This window comes from Ovis aries, chromosome 4, assembly GCF_016772045.2.
Source record: "Ovis aries strain OAR_USU_Benz2616 breed Rambouillet chromosome 4, ARS-UI_Ramb_v3.0, whole genome shotgun sequence".
Classification (NCBI taxonomy): domain Eukaryota; kingdom Metazoa; phylum Chordata; class Mammalia; order Artiodactyla; family Bovidae; genus Ovis; species Ovis aries.
The window spans coordinates 58,704,620-58,717,365 of NC_056057.1; the positions used below are offsets into that span (position 1 = coordinate 58,704,620).

The 12,746-nt window shown below is 37.9% G+C and overlaps 1 protein-coding gene across 9 annotated transcripts in view; it reads left to right on the forward strand.

Moving 5' to 3' along the window:
• IMMP2L (inner mitochondrial membrane peptidase subunit 2) overlaps positions 1–12,746 on the forward strand; it is a 958,934-nt gene that overhangs the window by 351,909 nt on the left and 594,279 nt on the right. For 2 of the 9 annotated variants that reach the window (XM_060414763.1, XM_060414762.1), the window contains exon 5: positions 1–12,746. This exon is cut by the window's left edge and continues 25,442 nt beyond it; it is cut by the window's right edge and continues 40,010 nt beyond it. The exons of the other annotated variants lie outside the window; for them this stretch is intronic. The gene's annotated coding sequence lies outside the window, so the exon portion shown is untranslated. 9 annotated transcript variants of the gene reach the window in all.

Sequence of the window (12,746 nt, forward strand, 5' to 3'; positions counted from 1 at the left end):
TAGGGGTATGAATGGTTGAGATGATTTAGTGATTATCCCAGTTCTTTTGAGGGTGAGAAAAAGCAAGAGCAACATTAAGCAGGATTTCAGTCTTCCACTCTGAATTTTTGGACCATCTATTTGCTCAGTCTTCTTATTTTCACGTCTGCTGGCAGAGGAGCAGGGCTTTCCCACTGCTGTTCTATTGTATGACTGCCTACCTGTTTGCATTCTGAACTTTTCCTTTCCTGTTTCCAAACTTCACTGTCTGGTGTTCTTGTCCCTCTCAGTAACTCATTTGAGGGAAATTCTGTCAATATTCCTGGGGATCAAAAACAAAACAAAACCCTTACTCCAAGAGCATGAGTTTCTAAAATGTAAAAGGTGAAGTTTCATTACAGGCTAATTTTCTTTCACCATATTGACTAGTGGCAACTCTTATATGACAATTGTAGCCCATTTAGAGAAGAATTGGATGACAGAAAAGTTGGTCCAGAGATGCTGTGATGTGTCTAGTCAAATCTGGCTCTTTGGAATGTGTCTTCTTGAGAAATCATACTCAGAATCTCACAAAGGCAATATTCAACTCTTTCTACTCTCCCTAAGTTTTTGCCCTCTACTTGCCATTAGCAGACCATCTTGACTCTTTCAGTTGTCTCAAAAACAGCTAAGCTTTTTGATACATCTTTCACCATTCTTTTTCTTCCTTAAAAATGTCCTTGGAACTTTTTTTAGTTTATTCCTTTCACCTTTTTCTATTATCTTGTTTAAGAAATGGCTTTCCCCTTATTCCTATATCTTCCATTGCTTCTTTTTCTCTGACTCAGCCAATATGCAGAATGTGTACCCTTTATTTCAGTTCTTCATATCTTACCCTATCACCCACTGTCAGATTTCTTCAAGGGAAGGGCAGTAGCTGTGGAAATTGATTTCTCTTCTAGCCTCTCGTTCTGGTCATGTGGCTTTGGATTCACCTCTCCACCAAAACGCTTGCTTTTGAAGTCACAGATGGTCAGGCTCAATGGCCTTTCCTTGCTGCTTTTCTTCCATGATCTCTCTGTGATATTTACTATGTTGCCCAGCATTTTCTAATTCAGGTCTCTTCGGCTTCAGGCTCTCTAGGTCCACTTCCTTCCTCTTTTCACCACCCTATTTGCTCATCTTTCTGCTTGGACTCTGTTTTGGATTTCCTATATATTTGATGTCCTATATTCTCTTCCAAGTTTTGTCCTTTATCCCCCCTCCAATTTCTTTTTTATCTTATCCCTTTAAAAAAATTGATTCTATACTAATAGTTTGCTGAACTTTTGCTAAATGTTTATTTTTCCATTCTTAGTCTTTCTTACAAGTTCTATTCTTTATTTTTAGCTCCTTATATCTAATATAACTTCCTTACTTTTGGTATTGCTCAGCTTCTTAAACTGCGCTTATTCTACCTCACTGATGCCTCACCAAACATCTTCTATTTCATTTTACCTAATGTCTGATCTCCCAGACACAGGGCAATACTTTGGAATTGCTATAATATCTTTCCATTTCCCTTTAATATTTATTTATTTATTATAATTATGTCAATTCTGAAATATGTTCCAAATAACTTAAAGTTAAATGTTACTATATGTAATAAACACAAAACAATACATGATATGCACAGTAGAAATTGTGTGTGTGTGTATGAGGCATAGTAACACAATGAAAATTCATGAACATATTATCCAGTCCAAGATCTAGATCATTCTATGTTCCAAACTTTTCTTTTCTAATTTCATTTAAGATTTGTGTTTCAAAAATCCTCCAATTGTTCCCTTGTTATATAATATGTTATGTTATGTTATGTAATATGCTTTAAAACTATATTTCTTTGCCAAGCTTGTGATCATGTGCCCTTGATCAAAAGCCTTCTTAAGTTGCCCATTACTTTCAGAGAAAAATAGAAAAATGGACTGACCCTAATACTCAACACCTCTTTGATTTGGTACAACCTGTGATACAGTCCCATTTCCCTCTATTGCCATTGAATCACTTGATGCTTCCTTCCTTCTCTCATTTCTTTCTTTTCATGAGCAAGCCATTGCTTTCATCTTTGCACATCTTTGCTCCTATAATTCCATACTGAAGTATTCCCTGGAATGTTCTCTGTCTTATCTCCTTGGATTAAAATCCAACAGTTTTTGTAGGGTCTATCTGAAATGCCTTCATATTTATGCAGACCAATCATACATGGCTTTTTTCCTCTGGAGCACTCTCACTCTCTGGTATTGCTTTGAAGTATTTATAGTTTTCTTATATTTCTTCCTATCCTACATGAGGTCTTGTATAAAGAATGCACCGACAAATATTTTTAAATGAATTGTTGAAGAGCATGAACTGAATATTTGTTCCTTTGTATAAAAAAGTGTATAAATTTCTTATTCTGCTTCTCTTTCCCTTTTCATCCAAGGTTCGTCCATGGAAGGCCAGAGGCCATATCCATAGTTAAAAAGTTGGAGGACTAATCATAAGATTCTCAAGTTCTGATATTTTCCATTTTGACTAGTATTACAGTTCTCATTCTAAGAAAAACATTATTCTTAGTAAATTTGAAGATTTCATAAATGCGTTTCTCCCTTCAATACTCACAATACTGCAGTAGTACAAGGGTACTTTTTGTTTTCGACTTTTCCTTAAATGGCAATGTCAGGATTAAGAGTATTTTACCAGCTGGTGAACCTAGAAGAGGAAGCACACTTTAAAATGAGTGATGGTTAAATATATCCGGCATAGAAAAAGAGAACTATTTCTTGCCTATACAGTAAGAAAACACCTTAAGAGGGTTACAGATAAGTTCCCAGATAGTCCTTAGAGTCTGTCTGGTTGAAGAGGCTTCCATCTAGAAATAGCGAAATAGATTAGATGAATTTTATAAGTTTTTGCAGCTTTCCAGTTTATATGTGAAAAAAACAAACCCAGCGTGAAAACTTCAAACTGACAAAGTAGAGATAACCACATAATTATGTTGGAAGTGTTCTCTATCTGTAAAGAACTCTTTACTTTTAAAGACAGATATGCCACCGAAATCTCTAGGAAATCTCTCTTCACCTCAGGAGTCCCTTCCTATGGAAATGCTGAGGCTGAGGTAATTTTAATTAAAATGAGTCAGGGAGTCAAGAACAGACAGAACAAAGTCTCAGTCAAAAGGCATTACTTGGAAGGGAGAAAAAGTAGACGGGCTTGATTGTTCACTTTGGAATCTGAAAGGACAGGGAGACCATGGAGCCTCCCTCTTCAGATTGGAGCTAGGCTGATAGGTAGTATGGGCTTCCAGGGGGACACAGTGGTAAAGAATCCACCTGCCAACTCAGGCAACATAGGAGATAAGGGTTCGCTCCCTGGGTCAGGAAGATCCCCTAGAGAAGGAAATGGCAACCCACTCTAGCATTGGACCATCAGTTCAGTTCAGTTGCTCAGTTGTGTTCAGCTCTTTGTGACCCCATGGACTGCAGCACGCCAGACCTCTCTGTTCATTGTCAACACTCAGAGTTAGCTCAAACTCATGTCCATTGATTTGGTGATACCATCCGACCATCTCATTCTCTGTCGTCCCCTTCTCCTGCCTTCAATCCTTCCCAGCATCAGGGTCTTTTCAAATGAGTCACTTCTTCATATCAGGTAGCCAAAGGATTGGAGTTTCAGCTTCAGCATCAGTCCTTCCAATGAATATTCAGGACTGATCTCCTTTAGGATGGACTGGTTGGATCTCCTTGGGACTCTCAAGAGTCTTCTCCAACACCACAGTTCAAAACACCAATTCTTTGGCCCTTAGCTTTCTTCACAGTCCAACTCTCACATCCATACATGACTACTGGAAAAACCACATTCTTGATTAGACAGATCTTTGTTGGCAGAGTAATGTCTCTGAAGTCTAGGTTGGTCATAGCTTTTCTTCCAAGGAGCAAGTGTCTTTTAATTTCATGGCTGCAGTCACCATCTGCAGTGATTTTGGAGCCCCCCAAAATAAAGTCTGCCACTGTTTCCACTGTTTCCCCATCTATTTGCCATGAAGTGTTGGGACCAGATGCCATGATCTTAGTTTTCTGAATGTTGAGTTTTAAGCCAACTTTTTCACTCTCCTCTTTCACTTTCATCAAGAGGCTCTTTAGTTCTTCCCTTTCTGCCTTAAGGGTGGTGTCATCTGCACAACTAAGCTGCATTGGGACCATATTTTGTGTTACTATTTGAGGGCATCTTACCCTGGGCTTCCCTGGTTGGGTTAGAGGTTAAAGTGTCTGCCTGCAATGCGGGAGACCGCGGTTTGATCCCTGGATAAGGGAAGATCCCCTGGAGATGGAAATGGCAACCCACTCCTGTATCCTTGCCTGGAGAATCCCATGGATGGAGGAGCCTGGTAGGCTACAGTCCACGGGGTTGCAAAGAGTTGGACACAACTGAGCGACTTCACTTTCACTTTCTTTCACTACCCTGATAAAGGTGGTAATTGTTTATCTAGATCAGCAACCTCGTTGATTGAATATAGTTGAACATTTGGCATTTGGGCTAAGGCATTCCTTTAGGCTTTATTGATATTGAGTAAATTTAAAATGACTATTAGTTGTACCACTTTTAATAGCTGAAATTACATACTAAGAGTTTAAAGGTAATTAATGATTGTTTATTTTCTGAAAATAACTTTTAAATTTCTTAAGAAATAAACTGTGCTCCTTATATTCTTGTCACTGTATTTTCTTAAATGCTGTTAGTTTTAAATTATAAACATGGAGTCAGCACCTATGGCAGTAAGTTAGTGAATGTTTAAGGCATCTGGGCATACAGTGCCTCAAAGGATAATTACATGATTATAATGGTGCTTGCTTTGAAATGGCTAATTAAAAAATCCTACAGCTCCCAAGTCTAGTTTTTTGAGTAATGATCACATATTAGCAACTATGAAACTTCATAGTTCATAGCCAACCTCATTGAAGAAAAAATAAATAAATAAGTTGGCAGTATTTTCTACAAAGAACTAAAGAATGACTCTAGACCAGTCTTTCCATTTTTTACTCTGTATTCTGTGCCCAACCTCTCATACATACCAACATTAAACCTCCTACGCTAGGCATCATTCATCTAATTTCTCTCTATTTGTTTTCATTTGTTTATAACTCTTCCTTTGGCACTAGGGAGGTAATTTTCTCCTTCTTTCCCACCTTTTGTGAACCTCTGAAAGAAAGCTTTTATAATTAGACTTCACAGCGTTAAGAAACATTTTATAACCTGCCAGTAAAAATGTCCATTCTCTGGACCAATGCATAATTAAATAAGTATCACTGTGTTAATTCAACTACAAAATAAAATCATTTTAAAGGGGTTATTAATTGAGAACTTGCTTTTATTTTGGAATTCTAATCAGTAATGAGCTATGTTATGGACAAAATCTTTCTTGCTTTCACCATTTTCATTACTTGGACTATTAAAAATACTAAATAAAACCATGTCAATAAATTTTTATTTTATTTTTCTGAATGGTTAATCACCGGAGAGAATCTTGTTAAAGTACCAACAAATTAGATATGGTCAAAATGAATGTTTTGCTATGAGTCTTTAAAAGCAAATCTGAGTGATACAAGCAATGTATAAAATGTTGTAATGGACTCTGTAGGCGGCCGTTACTCCCTGATTGAAAGCTTAAAAAAAAAGTGGAAAATTGAATTTTGGAGGCTAATCAGAGTTTGTTCTGTAGGAGTCCTTTGAGCTGAGAGCAGTAGGAGGAAGATGAGTGTGTAAAGTGAAGGGTACTGTAATGATGAGGTGTGGTAAAGGTTGATTAACCAGTTTGGGAAAGAGTAAATTTTGAGAACAAACTGAAATGCTGATGTAGTAAAAATCAATCTTTTAAAACTGAAAAGCTCAGCAGTTCCCTGGTGGTCTAGTGGTTAGGATTTGGTATTTTCACTGCTGTGGCCTGAGTTCAATCCCTGGTGGGGGAACTGAGATCCTTCAAGCTGTGCGGTGTGGCCAAAAATAAAAGAAAGAAAAAGAAAAAAAAAAAAACCCACACACACACACACACACACAAAACAGAAAAGGTCTACCTTTTGCTAGGAATTAATTGATTGGTTGTATATTTTAAAAGCTTTATTTGAAGCCTTGGAAAGATTAAGGGTGAGCAATGAGTTAGGTCTCAACATGATTATCACTGACATTGAACTTTTACTTTGTTCTAGGGGCTGCATTTTAAGTGCTTTAGTCTATCAACTCAATTCTTCCTACACCCTTGTGAAATAGGTCAGACTTCCTCGAGGAAACTGAGGCACTAATGTTTTATTAGTGATTTAGCTGAGGTGTTTAACCCAGGCAGCCCAATTCCAAAGCCCAGATGTTTGGCTACCACTGTATATCCCTTCCAGGGTAAATTTTCTTGATAGTGATGCTTTAAGAACATTTCAGCCTGGGCTGTATCCTAATGATGGTTTTTTAAATGGCTATTACTACATGGATGGATGGGCTTCCCTGCTGACTCCGTGGTAAAGAATCTGTCTGTCAGTGCAGGAGACACAGATTTGATCCCTGTGGCATGAAGATCCCCTGGTGAAGGAACTGGCAGCCTACTCCAGTTTTCTTGCCTGGAGAATCCCATGGACAGAGGAGCCTGGTGGGCTACAGTCCATGGGGTCGCAAAGAGTTGGACACGACTGAGGGACTAAACAACAACAACATGGTTGGATAGGAACTTTGTAGAAAGTTTGACGTTATATCCTATAATTAGGAAAAGCTTCCGTCCCACCCCAGTGTGAAGCTTAGCTCAGAGAATAGATTTTTCTGGATAATCTTTAAAACATTTTTGTGTGAAAATTATATTTATTCAGAAATGATTAAAGAACTAGATTGTTGATCTTTTATGTACTTGGTTGAAATGTTCACTTAATTATGCACCTCTGGCCTGTAAGATTAATACCTCAGGAAAGACGTCTCCTCTCCAACTTACTGTTTGCTTATTTGTTTTGTTCTGTTTTATTGGTCTCTTACTTGTGAGATGAAAATAAACTTCTAAGGCTATGCTCTCACTTAAAAAAGTATCTTAAGATCAGAGTTGCTGATTGTGTTACTATACAGCAGAAAGAACATAAACATGACCCTATGTTGACTGTAGTTTAAGAAACTGATTTAGGGGATTGAACAGAAAGACTAGAAAATTCGCTAGCAAATCTGGGCTTGTGTAGCTTAGAGCTGCAGCATTAAGGGGGACTTACTTGTATGAAGGGATATTAAAAGAAACGTTCTTGTTTGTTTCCTCAGGATGAATACAGAAGAAATAGGCTTGAATTAAATCAAGTGGAGTCCAGTGTTCTAAGATAAGATATAAGGAAAAACCTTCCGGTAGTGAGATCTCAAGGAGTTTGTCGATTTTTTAAAAAATTACGATGGTGTAAGAATAAGATAGTATATGAGGTGATTTTAAAGCAGTCTGGTATACCATTAGGAAAACCAATTTAGCATCATTGGGCTGTCTTTTGAAATTTAACACTGTGTATTGTAGCTTGTTGTAATTGTGCGCTCTAGAGTTGGGAGCTGTCTAGGCAGTTCTCTACTTAGAGTGATTGCGCTCCTAGACGATGCTGAAAGGCTTCCAGCCAGTTTTACCCATGTTGTTATGTAATGGCACTTAATGCAAGCAGGGCACAAATGAACTCACCCCAGCTAGTCTGGTTCCTGATGAGAATCAAATAAGGCCCCCTCATCGACTGCCTCAGCGTGTTCCCCGGGGCCCCTGGGTGGAACTCTGTTACAGGATTAAACCCAGCTCCACAGCAGCAGCTGAGAGAGCAGAGTGGGGAGTGAAATAGCAGGGTCCCCACACACTTCCTGATGTGATCGGGTTTTTTTTTTTTTTTTCAAGTGTAAAACCTTGCGTTTTTGTTATTTTCTGTAACTTAAGGTTATTTATTGTGTTTGTACTAAAATGGTTAGTATATACATTTCACTCATGAAATCAAATCAAAGAGATAAGATGGAAGGAGGGAGAAGAATGTGTTTGGCTAGCAGGAGAGACCTTTTTGACCTACAACGTCCTGTGACATTCAGTGGGACTGATTTCCCAGAGGAGTTGGTAAATTGGCTCTGTGACAGTTCCCATGGGGAAGTTCTAAAAGCGGCAATGACAGTGCCCTTGAAACAAATATATAGCCTGTCTAGGAAAATCTTTTGAAGGGCTGCTCTCATTTGATGCGTGAGATCTTGATGTCTTACATGTATGTATTGTATTTGATGTTTTTATGAGAAGAACTCAGTCTCAGAGCTCTATAGTCACACCTCACATCCCAATCTACCCTCCTTTTTATTTTTTTGGGCTAGGATAGAAAGACTGGGTTGTGTCAGTTTTGTGCCTTTAGTATATTTGCCATTTTTCAAATCACAGCTTTAAAGGTTTATTGTGTTGGTTTGTTTTTATATTGTGAAGGAATCATATGACAGAGATCTAAAGCAAGGACAATTTGATACAGCTGAGCACTGATTCATGCATAAAGTTCTTTCATGTCAGCAAAGGGCAAGATGGGAGTTTAAGTGCTGTTGTCCTGATACTCTCGGACACTAGCTATTCTGCCAGAGACATTTACTTGGAAAAATGAGAGTGGTACAACAAACTTTTAAGGAAGTTTTTTTTAGAAAAGAAAAACAGGCATCAGGGATTACTGTTTCACTCAGAATCTCCTCTAAAGCCTCTGTCCTTACAAACTCATAGTCCTTAATAGTTTATATTATGGTTATTTGTTTTTATTGCCCGTTTTATGTCAACAAGGACTCCTTCAAAGGTAAGAACCTTGCTTTCATCTCTCTCTCTTTTTTCCTTTGACTTTTCCTGCCTTGCATTTTGTCTGGTACAGAGAGGTGCTCAGAATACTTGTGTTTGATAAATATCTGACTCCTCAAATCTCTCTACAAAAATCTTTCTAAATGGTGTTCTTTTTTTTTTTTTGTCTCTTTTACTTTTTTCTATTTGTTTCTATAAAAATAGATCAAGTACACTTTTAGAAGGTTGTTGTGTCTTAGTGGAAACTTCAAATGGAAAAATAAATAGAATTAAATCTAGATTATTACTTTTTTCTTTTTATGTACTTTAAAATTTAGTTTTGTATTGTGGTGAAAATAAGTAACATAGAGATTATTTTTAGGTTAATTTATAGAAGTCTCAGAACTATAGTATGTGAAATAAAGAATAAAACATGTTCTTCTATGTTTCCAGATTCCTTTAGCATTAGGCCTTTGGTTAGAGTTATAATTTCTTACCATAATTTTATTTCTGTGTGAAAATAACATCAATTTATATAGTTCTTCTGTGTTTCCAGATTCCTTTAGCATTAAGCCTTTGATAAGGATTATAGTCTTATATTCAGAGAGGCAATGGCAACCTACTCCAGTACCCTTACCTGGCAAATCCCGTGGTCGGAGGAGCCTGGTGGGCTGCAGTCCGTGGGGTTGCTAGGAGGTGGACAAGACTGAGCGACTTCACTTTCACTTTTCACTTTCATGCATTGGAGAAGGAAATGGCAACCCACTCCAGTGTTCTCTCCTGGAGAATCCCAGGGATGGGGGAGCTTGGTGGGCTGCTGTCTCTGGGGTCGCACAGAGTCGGACACGACTGAAGCGACTTAGCAGCAGCAGCAACAGCATAGTCTCATGTTATAATTTTATTTCTATGATAAAATAACATCAATTTGTATAATTCTGATCTAAAGTTTGTTTTTGTTTTCTCTAGAAGGATTCTCAGAGAAAGCAATGGCACCCCACTCCAGTACTCTTGCCTGGAAAATCCCAGGGACAGAGGAGCCTGGTAGGCTGCAGTCCATGGGGTCACTAAGAGTTGGGCATGACTGAGCGACTTCACTTTTGCTTTTCACTTCCATGCATTGGAGAAGGAAATGGCAACCCACTCCAGTGTTCTTGCCTGGAGAATCCCAGGGACAGAGGAGCCTAGTGGGCTGCCGTCTATGGGGTCGCACAGAGTTGGACACGACTGAAGCGACTTAGCCGCAGCAGAAGGATTCTAGCAGTTGACTCTGAAAGACCTGGGGTTTGAATTCTCGTTCTTACTCTGTGATCTTGGGGAGGGGAGTTAACTTCTCCGAGCCTCAGTTTCTTTAAGTTTAAAACAGGGGTAGCAAAACACACCTCACATGCTGCTGTGAAGACTAAATGATATATTATATTAAAGTATTCAGCACAGTACCTGAATGTAGGTAGCTTCCAAGAAGTTTGTGTGTGTGTTAATAATTTGCTATTTTGTAACTTAAATAGCAAGGTATAGTATTATAGAATTTTTATGGGAAAAAGAGCTTATCCATCATTGCAATATTAATTGATATAGCTTCTTAATGTTTGTATGTTAATACTCATATGTCAGTCAGCATCACTGAATACTTTGTATGCGTGGAAAATTGCCCTGAATATTTTATTTTAATCAGATTTAAAAATATGTATTATAATGACAGAGGTGAGTATATGCTCTGGGATTTATTAAAGACTAAAATGAAATTTTCGTTTATGCTTTGCAGTTCATATTGCAATTCATTTAAGTAGAAGAGGGCTGAAACTGCATTTTAAAGGAGATGCCTCTCATAAGACATTTGCATCACTGAGCATTGTGGACTTTTGAAAGTATTTTCAAAACTGCTCACAGCAGAATTTATCTGAGTCATTGAAAAATTCTCGGACAGGACGTAATTTCTCATCCACTAGAGAAATGATATTATTTTAGAATAATATTTTAAAATGCAGATCCTGTAAAGCATGATAGATCGCTATTCTAAAGTGAGATTTATTTCCTTTCTGGGTGTAGATTGGAGTGGTTAGACTTGAAGAGCATGATTGATCAGTGAATCTGATCTATTCAGTTCTATAGTATGCAGATCCTCAGTATTAAATCAACCATTTAAAACTCATTTCTAATCAAATTCTTACAAGGACAGCACATGTAATGTGGTGCCAAAGACAGAAATCATTTCCAAGAGAACTTTTAGATTTTAGTGGTTTTTCAAACAATTGGGAGATATATTTTAGGCATTACATTGCCCTGCCGCTGATTGTACATTTTTATACTAAAAATCTTTAGGTTTTATGGTTCTTTATGTCAAACCCATGTTGCTTCTTACAAACAATGAAAAAGAGGAAGCCAGAGATAAATTATTTTGCCTCATGTTTGACAGTGACAGAAGTAGAACAGGTTGCACTCTGAGTCTGATTTTTGGGTTTCTTTGGTCTTCCAGCTCTGATTGAAAGAAAAACACTGGTGTTTAATAATGTAATCCTAGCCTATTCTTTTGCAAACATCATTAATTTTCTTCTTACAAACATATGCCTTACCTTCCTTGACACCTTATTGAAAATAACACCGTCCCCAGTATTGCCTATCCCTCTGGACGTCTTTCCTTTCCTCATAACACTCTTGCTGTCTGACTTACTATATATTTTTCTTGTTATTATCTGTCTTCTTTACTGTAAATGGCTTCCCTGATGGCTCAGGTGGTAAAGAATCTGCCTGCAAGGTGGGAGAACTGGGATTGATCTCTGGATCAGGAAGATTTCCTGGAGAAGGGAATGGCTACCGACTCTGGTATTCTTGCCTGGAGAATTCCACGGACAGAGGAACCTGGTGGGCTACAGTCCGCTGGTTGCAAAGACTCAGACACAACTGAGTGACTAACATTTATTATAAAAACTCTGCAAGAGCAGGGCCATGTATCTGTTTTATTTACTGATGTATTCCAGTGCCAAGAACAGCACCTGACACATAGGATGCTGGCAATAAATATTTATTGCATGAATGAAGTCAAACAAAAGAAAAATTAAGCCTTGTTTATTTACATGATTGAATAGTTCTTTTATGGAAGCATTTATTTCAATAATCTTAAATGAAATATACCTTTAACATTAGCCACTTGTTTTTCCTGATAATCTGGCTGAATATGTAGTCCTAGTTTGGGAGGTTTTAACTTTTACTCTTGATTTTCCAGATAGCAAAGGGCCTTTTTGTAGAAAGCTAGGTTGCTTCCCCATGACTATCAGTGTTCACAATTTAAGGTAGGAGATCACCTCTCAAGTCTTCGGTACTTGCTTAGTCTCTCAAAATGGTGGGCATTGGGCACTTACAGATTTCTTGAATTGTTTGCTTACTTGTTTGCTTATTTCTACCCACCACTTTCCAAAATGCATTTCAGGAGGCCAGCTTTCTATGAATCCTCAATGTTCCATATGCACTCATCTCTGTTTCTATCCTACTAATCAATCAGTGTTGGGTCAGCTAGAGTTCATAGAATAAAATCGCTTATTATCTCTTTATCCCATTCTTAAAACGAAGTAGTCCATTTCCCCAAACTCGCTTCTTGCTCAGATAATGTTTTCCTTTGATGCTATTTTTTTTTAAGCCATATTTCAACTAGTATCTGTGAAGAGTCAGTTCTACATATCCTCTTTACTGTCGATCATTAGAGTGCAGCCACCTAGAACAAAGAAGTGACAATTGAATTGCTGGCTGGGTTCACGAGCGAAACTAACTGTGAGGACACTCATCTTTGCCCTCTTGGATATATTTGGAGTAGATCAGCTTAAATGATGGGCCTCCATGGGAGAATGGAAGACACTTCTCTAACAATGAATTCTATGGGGTGGGAAACTCTGAGTGTGTGACAAATGAAGTTATTTTTGATTCTTGAAACTTGTCATCAGAGAATTATCAGACAGGTGGACTTTGGGGCCAGCACTTCAGTTAATAGCTCCCATTTTCAGACAAATTTAAG